The 7,799-nt window shown below is 37.9% G+C and overlaps 1 pseudogene; it reads left to right on the top strand.

Annotated features, from left to right (window-relative positions):
* The first annotated feature begins 316 nt into the window (after window positions 1–316).
* On the top strand, window positions 317–1,350 carry LOC148016924 (DNA (cytosine-5)-methyltransferase DRM1 pseudogene; annotated as a pseudogene).
* The last annotated feature ends 6,449 nt before the right edge of the window (window positions 1,351–7,799 follow it).

Genomic DNA, 7,799 nt, shown 5'->3' with positions numbered 1-7,799 from the left:
ATTGCATGGCAAGAAGATTCCTATGGCAAGAGAAGTTGAACCCTAATTTAAAATATCCAAGAATGTTCAAATAACTAGACTTGCTGGACCCTCACGAGGTATCTGTAGCAAAATATACTGGGTAGATGAAAGAGCCATTACGCTATGGTACAGTTAATTGGGCCTTAAAACAAAGATCAGCATTACTCCTGCTCTAGACTTGGATAAGAGTTCCAGTGAAGACTCGAGTGTTTTATGGCTCGAGACTCAATCTATGAATGGAAAAACATCACCACCACATCTAGGTTCTATCCCACCCTTCAAGTTCAAAACGGGCATGGGTTTTGTAATTCCTGACTTTTTTAAAGGCAGGCCAAAACCATTGAATAGTTTGATGGAAGGCCCTCCCTTTTTCTATTTTGAAAATGTTGAGAATGTTCCCAATTTAGAGTGGAGACCATCAAACGAGATTTCAATGGCATAGTTCCAGAGTTCACAAACTCTAGATATTTTTCAACATGCTTTAGGCCTCTAGTTATGTTCATAACCTTCCAGTAGATGGAAGAAGGTTGATCCTTCCCCCCTGCTCCCATGACAATCTTTGAGGTGCTTCTAGAAACAAAGAAGTATTGGCCCCCATGGGATTGGAGAGAGAAGCTAAATTGCATAAACACACGGCGTGCCCCTAGCACTCTATGTGGACTGATCAGAAAAATATTTTCTTCCCACAAAGAAAGTGAGATACCTTCTTATCTTCAACAGGAGATTGTCCTGGCATGCAAAAGATGGAACTTGGTGTGGGTTAGCCCAGGCCAAGATGCCCCACTTGAAACCCATGAGATTGAGCTGGTGCTTGGATATGATCGTGACCACATTCGAGACTACTCTACCCTTTCAGATCGGTATGATGCATTGGGCAACTCATTTTAGGTCAATACTATTGCGTACCATCTTTCACCACTGAAAGAATTATATCTACAAGGTTTAATAGTTATGTCCTTATTCTTGGGCCTTGGTGGGGCAAACGTGGCATTGCACAAATTGGGTATAATTTTGAAGGCTGTTGTTATTGTGGAGATCAATGATAAATGTAAAAACATAATAGCTAGCTGGTGGAACAAAATTGGCCAAACAGGCCGATTTCAAATGGAGGATGATGTTAGAGATCTTACTAATGATAAGTTTGCTGAGATTGTGGATGTAGTGGGAAAGATTGACCTCATAATTGGGGGAAGCCCCTGCAACAATCTCTCAGGCAACAATAGAGTAAGCAGGGTAGGCTTGGGTGGCAAACAATCCTATCTTTTCTTTGAATTTCCCAGGATTCTGAATAGTTTAAAACATGTCATGCAAGCAAGAGGTTACCTTTGAATAGTTTAAGACATATCATGCAAGCAAGAGGTTACTTTTGAGCTGTTCAAAACTACACCAGCATGCAAAAAAGAAAAGGAGGTGTAATCTATATGAGATCCGAATCAATTTTGGTCCTTGGTAGCCCTGCAAGCAACCTTCTTGAATACTAATAGTGGCTTGACTTTGAAAAACAACCTATTTTTTGTACATGTCCTTTGTTATTGCTGTTAAATTTATGGGGCCCAAACTCTCAAATCAACCTTCTACTGGCAACGATTGTACATGATCTCGTGGGGGTGTTAAAAACCTTTCGTGTAACTTGCAACATTCCCAATAGAAGTCATCATATAGGCCTTTTTTGGTGTTTGTGAGTCCTATAGTTTCTACAATATCTGAGTCTTCCTTGGTCATTGTGTTTTGTTCAATGCAAGTTGTGAGCTACCAAGGAAGTCATTGAAGTCAAACCTATCAGTTTGTTCTATTTAACTGAATAGTTGTGAGCTACTAAGAAAGTCATCAAAGTCAAATTTGCAAGCTCTCCCTATCTTTCTCTCTTTCCCTATTATGTTTAATGTTTCCCTCTCTTCCTCTCCCTCCCTCTCCCTCTCCCTCTCCCTCTCATTTCCTATCCCTCCCTCTCCCTCTTCCTCTCCCTCTCTTTCTCTCTCATTTCCTCTCCCTCTCTCAATACACATGAATTTTAACAAAAACAAGTAAAAGAGAAAGAGAAAACACAAAAACAAAGCAAGAAGAAACAATGCACTCACCATAAAGGCTCGAAGATGGATTCGGCGGCTCCTCTTCGCCTTCCATACACTTCCTCCTCTTCTTCGCAAACGGCGGCAACAGCGGTGAGAAGCTTTGCTTCTCCCTCTTTCTCTCTTTCTCTCCCTCTCCCTCTCCCTCTCAAATGCAAGATGTTCGCTCTCCCTTTCACTCTCTCTTTTGTATATGTGCGCAAAATAACGCTGTCGAAGGGTTTTCAAAAGCAAAGTCACGACCACAGAGGACCTTGAATAATTTCAAGATAGAAGATCCAGCATGTGAATAAGCAAGACGAGAAAATGATGCCAAGTAGTATTTATATTACTGCCATGAAGGTTGCAAAATACAAGATGACTTCAAATCTGATCAGTCCACTGATTTTACGCCACCCAATTTAATTATGCTGCATTTGTAGATCCTTGACCTCAAACACTATGTGCAGAAATTTAGAATTCAAAGATACAACACTATCGTGATCTTCTTGGATTTAGGCTGTCTGGTAAAACCATAAAAAGCTTCTTGTGGAGGAAGCCAGAAGTACAAAGGCACAAGCTTTCTCCTAAGCTGCTCTGTTATGATGGAGGTACAACATAAGAGATCATAGTTCTATAAGTATCAAGCTGAGCTCTTGTGAGAAACATAAGAGCTATCGGACTCAAGCATCACCATTTACATTTACTTTCTCTGGATCTAGCCCCAATTTTTATAGACAGTATGTGTATTGAGATGCAAAAGTTTCATTTATTTCAAAAAGATCAATATAAGAGATTTCTAGTTCAGCAGTTTTCACAGCTGATGGAATAGCAACAGCAAGTCCACCCAACACCTTGTAAGAGTTGTCCACGTACGCGCATCTTGCCATCAGGATGTTGATAATGTGTGAGGAACTGCCATCAATGAGTTTACAATCAGGAGGCATGAACTGTAATATAGTCTCTTTACTAAAATCATAAACTGTGGGCCGACTAATTTGCTCCTTCCGTGGGCTATGTATTCTCACCCTGTATAGTCTCTTTACTAATATTAGTCGGCTTTTTCAACTTCGAGCTTGATAATCCGGTCTCCAATGATGATAAGGCATTATAATCATCTACTCCGCCACATTTCAAACAATGTTTCACATTTTCTATGACTGCAGACAAATCTGATGTATCCACAACCTTGTCAGCAGTATTCTGCCTCTGCAAATGCTTTTTGGCTGATACTTCAGTCCACTGTTTCACGAGACATTGCGAAAGCATACAGATTGAATGTTCTATTGCATCAAGCTCTCTACACTGTGTATTCTCACCCTGTATAGTCAATCTTGCTACTAAAAAAAATTGGAAAGATTATAAATGCTTGAAACTAGCAATGGGTGTGTATTTGCTGATTGTTGTGCACCTTTTGTTAAAGGTGGAACATCTTCCATCGAGCACGTTGTGCTAGTATGTGAGAGATCACATTCCATTCTACCCATCTCTCTCTCAGTATCATTGAATCTCATATACAGGAGGATAGGCTCATCCTTCAATGATTTCAAGTTCTCCACACTCAGTGAATCTGTAAGTTTGGTTGAAGTACTGTGGTTCAAGTAAGTGAAACTTTCACCATTAGCTAATTTGTCATCAGCTTTAGCCCCACTTGAGAATGAATCGACATTAGGATCAACAATGTTGGTTAATGGACCATCTGAGGTTTGATTAGTCTGATGGCTGATAGCAAAGCCAGAGCATCTAGCAGGCACATCCTGAGACTTTAGTCCCACATCATCCTGCTTATCTGAAGGTGGAGTTTTTGCATCACAATTCTCTACTGAAGCTTGACTGCTGGCAACCAACTTGTTGATTAATTCTTGATGGTTGGAAGTAATGTCAGAGCATTATTGATAAATTCCTCTTGCTCCAAACCCTCTTCACTATACTGCCTATGTAGAACAAAAGTATAATCACAACAACTAAATATGTACAAAGTATCAAATCCCACACACAACTTTAGGGTGGATTTCACACCTCGAATGCGCAACAATACGACAACGCGCTCGGGTTTCGGCCCGCGTTTTTTTCGTCTGAGCACCTTCGCTACTTGCGTTGCTATTAGCATCGCATTTGCGATACTAATAGCGATGCAAATAGTGACACCGATATTTTGCATCAAAAGCTGCTGTCGCTATACCTCCATATCCTTGTAGTGAAGCAAGTTTCTTTTTTAACAAGTTTGGAAGATTTCATACAAAAAGAAGGATTAGTAAAATTGTGCGTTGTTGTGCCGCTACGCACATACTGTGTAAAAAAATGTAGAGTGTGCCTTTCTTATTGATTTAGAGAGCCAATCCCATTTTAGACATTAGTGTTAGTGTCCATGGTTCAAAAATATTAGATTTTTGGACAAGTTTTAACCAATTTTTGATATTTTAGATATTATCTCTTGTAAAAATCCATAAAATTATAGACAACTTATAGATTATGATAGCATGTAAAAGAAAGCATGTAGCTTTCACCTAATTTGAGAGGAATTTATGTAAAAAGAGAGATTGGTGAAATCGCGCGATGCACGATCGTTGTTTTCAAGTAGTGAACAATACTCCAAAGTGGGAGATGAAGGAGTGATCTAGCTAAATTCTGGGTAGGTGTCCTAATATTTAACCCCCTTTTGAAGTCAATGGAGGCATCACATTGGTGATCTGATCAGGATAGAGAAATATATTATTTTATACACAATTTTTTCTATTAGAGTTTTATCTTCTCATAATGTAGGAATAAACTAACAGGCTTAATCTCTGTTAGTATTCTTCTAGATTTTCTATTTCTTTTTTTGAGTATTCTTCTACGTCTTCAATTTCTTCGAATCCCTTCTCTTCCGTTTACTCCTCTCCCTGAATTACCTTCACCCTGTTGTCTCTTACCCCCGTGGTGGACTCTCCACACCAAACACACCGACACTGTGTTAGGGGAAGTTTATGCTATCATCAAAGGTGACTTCCCAAAGTTATTTGGGCTGATTTGGGGTTGATATCTTCAGCCATATTTGGAGAATTAGCTACAACAATGTTCTTTTAATTTATTTCTCACTCTACAGAAGACATATTGTCAAAATATGCAAGTATTATGTGCCCTTTTGGCAATGTTTGTAGATCATTCATAGATGCTTTGAGTTGAATTAAGAGGAGCTTTTTCTCTTATTTCTTGGTTGTGCTAACTTATCCTTATCACGAGCTCAATTTGAAGCTCTCTTGAAGTAAGTCTCTTTGCCCTACAAGCCTTGTAATTGACTCATAAGCTTTTGTCCCAAACAGTCTACATTGAATGTAATCATGCAAAGTTTATTCATGCTATGGCATCATGTATGAATGATGGGATGCAGAGTAGTTTATGATACATGACAGCATATTGTACTTGATTTTATAATTTTTTATTACTCCTACAGTCAAGAAAACAAGGTTGATTTGAATTAGAACTTGTGAGATCATACTTATGTAAACTTTGTTAAGAACATGTAGTTGGAAGCTCTATTAACATCTTCAAGAACTTGGCTTGAAACCTTTAACCCTTCTCTTATCTCTACCATCTCCAGAGTCTAAGCTCTTGAACCTCTATACATTCTTATCTCTCAAACCCTTGTGATTGACCGTGAAGTTCCTCTTGAACCTTTAAACATTCATTGTAATCTACTTATCTCTTGAAGACACATCTCCATCTATCTTGTCCAATTTTCTTGCCAAACCCCTATGGTGACCTTCAACCCTATGCGCTATGACAATGCATCGTGATTGCAGTTTGCAAGCAGCAAACAACACTCTGAAGATCTGGGAGAAGAAGGAGTGATCAAGAAGAATTTTGAGCAGGTGTCTTGGAGTTTTGACAATGGAACCATCAGATTTACAATCTGAGCAGTAGAGAGGAAGCTATTGTTTTGATGCATCTTTTTGGTCTACGAGGGAGCTCCAAGAGATCTAATGCTTGCCGTTTGCTTTTGAGTAGTGCTAGACAATGAATTTTTTTATCTTTTCATTTTTTATCGATACATAGTGCTTTGATTCATTGCGCTTTTTGTCTTTATCTTGGGTACCTTTTATCTATTCTTTTTCTTCTCTTGTGTCTCCTATTCTCTAGTCACTTCTAACTCTGATCCCCGATGGATACAACCTTTCAACTAAAACCCCTCTTACATCATGCTACTAGACTCTTTTAATTTTAAACAACCAAAAACTCTATATGATATGCACCGTGAAACACCAAAATTTAGCATACTTTATCACTCAACAACCCCCTACTCCCTACCTTTAAAATTTTGCATGCATTTGCTAGGTTTAAGGCGTGGTTTTTATGTATTTTTCTTTATTGAAAGCAATAAAAACTCACTCTAAAAAAGAGATAGGGCTAAAATGAGGCTAAACCTCATGCTTCAACTCTATCATATATTCACAAACATAAATCTTTTTTTAAAGTATGAAAAACCTAAAAAATTTTATTTTTTATTTTTTTCTATTTATTTATAGAAAATGACTAATTTTTTTGTTTAAATTAATTGATCTTATGGAAATGATTTTCTTAGCATGTTCAACCCAAAGAAACAACAAATGCACACCAAAAACCCAAAAACAACATACTTTCCCTTAAACCGCATAGTATCGGGTTTTTTACTGTTTAGCATAACATTATTATACGACTTTTTTTGTGATTCCTTCAACACGGCCAATCAATTAGAGTATGGAATATCAAATAAAATAATTGATAACCATTTCAAACAACATATAATCATCATAAAACAATGAAATCTACATTTTTCTCATAAAATCATGCATTATGACACATTTTTCGAACTTGGAGGCCCGTTGATGCTCTTCCATAGCCACAACTAACAATCCGTTTAATCTTGATTCACGTCTCTTTTCATTCCCATATCATTGGCATGACCAAAACATCCGTCTCAGTCCACCCCCTCTCTTTTACATTGATCCATGACAACAAACTACAAGAAGAGAGAGCAGAGAGAAGAGAGGAGAGAGAAAGACTAAAATCAAATATTTTCATTCAATGTGTCATTTCTAATCATTTTTGCAGTAATGAAGGGCAAAGAATTGAAGAAAATTATTGCGTGGAGCATTCTTTGTAATGGTGCTTATTCAAAAAATGATTTAAAAATTCCAAAATTTGGGGCATTGAAAGAAACGGGCCCCCTCGCTTATCCAAAAAATGATTTAAAAATGCCAAATTTGGGAAATTTAAAGAAACGGGCCCCCTTGCCCCCCCTCACCCAACCCCCCACCTTTCAAAAAAATGTATCTCTTCGAATCATATAAGTTAAACAAGCTTAAGCCTTGTTTTAAAAGAACTAGTTTAAATTTTTGGGTTCACACTTTGTCCTAACTGGTCTTTTCAATTTCAAATAGGCTAATGAGCTTGAATTTGAGATGCATCTAAACATTTGGCTTCAAGACATCAAAATCTATAAAGCTGGCTTCAAGACATTTGGCTTCAAGACATTGAAATCTATAAAGCTGGCCATGTCATGCACTTTTTGGCTTCGGGATCACATAGGTACTTCATAATGCAAAACCTTGTATAGGGATTAAATAGGGGGTCAAATGGACTCCGATTGACGAACCGATACTTATGTTGGGTTCTTGGCATCAAACTCCATCTAGGAAAACTCCAACTCATCGATCTACTCAAGTGTTTCATTTTGCATGAAAAAATCAGTCTTTGAGGGTCTCCTGTGCT

This window comes from Lygodium microphyllum, chromosome 22, assembly GCF_053477565.2.
Source record: "Lygodium microphyllum isolate KBCC chromosome 22, Lygodium_microphyllum_v1.1.10, whole genome shotgun sequence".
Lineage (NCBI taxonomy): Eukaryota > Viridiplantae > Streptophyta > Polypodiopsida > Schizaeales > Lygodiaceae > Lygodium > Lygodium microphyllum.
The sequence above is the reverse complement of the archived record's forward strand: the minus strand, read 5'-3'. Positions and strand labels throughout refer to the sequence as shown.